The sequence below is a fragment of the Fragaria vesca genome, linkage group LG7 (assembly GCF_000184155.1).
Source record: "Fragaria vesca subsp. vesca linkage group LG7, FraVesHawaii_1.0, whole genome shotgun sequence".
Lineage (NCBI taxonomy): Eukaryota > Viridiplantae > Streptophyta > Magnoliopsida > Rosales > Rosaceae > Fragaria > Fragaria vesca.
Genome location: NC_020497.1, coordinates 16,951,050 through 16,952,009, shown reverse-complemented (window position 1 = coordinate 16,952,009; position 960 = coordinate 16,951,050).

Below are 960 nucleotides of genomic sequence, written 5' to 3'. Positions count from 1 at the left end.
GCACAGATAATCTATACATTGGTATCTAAAGACTAAACGGTGGAGATGTGAAAATTCGATTGAAAAATGAGTGTAAAGTGGAAATCCGCACCGTAAGAATAAATACGGACATCCGCACCTGAAAAAATCTGTATATATATATTCATTATGACTACCATAAAAATACATAATTGTAGTGGCGTTCACCCAAAAATCAAAGAAATTAATTCAAAAAAAAAAACCAAAGAAATTTTCTCTCATCGTTCATCCTTTAACAGTAGTACAACGTCATGCAGAGGCGGATTCAAACGTGGGCGAGTCTAGGCAAGTGCCTAGATTGGGTTTTTGGTTTACATGAGATGATATAGCTTGACTTAGACAAAAATGGCAGAAAAAGGGCAAAAATTCGGGGAGGAAAACCAAGAAGATGGAGTTGCAGGCTTTTTTCTTTCTTTTTCACAAACGGCGTCGCGTCGTTTCACAAGAGGACTATAAAAAGAAAAGAAAAAGGACTGAAGCAAAGCCCAGTCCACTATCTCACAAAGAATTAAAAAAGGAAAATGGAAAAAGGCTGACGCAAGGACTAGTCAAATAGTCCAATGGATAATTTCCGTTGGTGTGCTGTGTGTTGCTGTTCGTTTCACAAGAATCAGAAAAATAATAACCTGATACAAATTTGAGAATCAATCATCCACTATAATCTTCAAGAAAAAAAAAAAACTAAGACTTATAATCGAGCTAGCAATGATAATCAACGTCTTCAATAGTTTTATTTTTTGATAAATGGATTTTAGCTATGAATATATTAATAACTAAAGATCATGTTACAACATGAATACGAAACACCCTCGCGGACAAAACATTAAAATCAAATCATGCAAAACTACCTAAAAACTGAAGCATCCTAGGTAATTTTTATGTTGCAGCCCATAAGCACGGTCAACATAAGCAAAGTAACCAAGTAACCAGAGAAACAAAAAA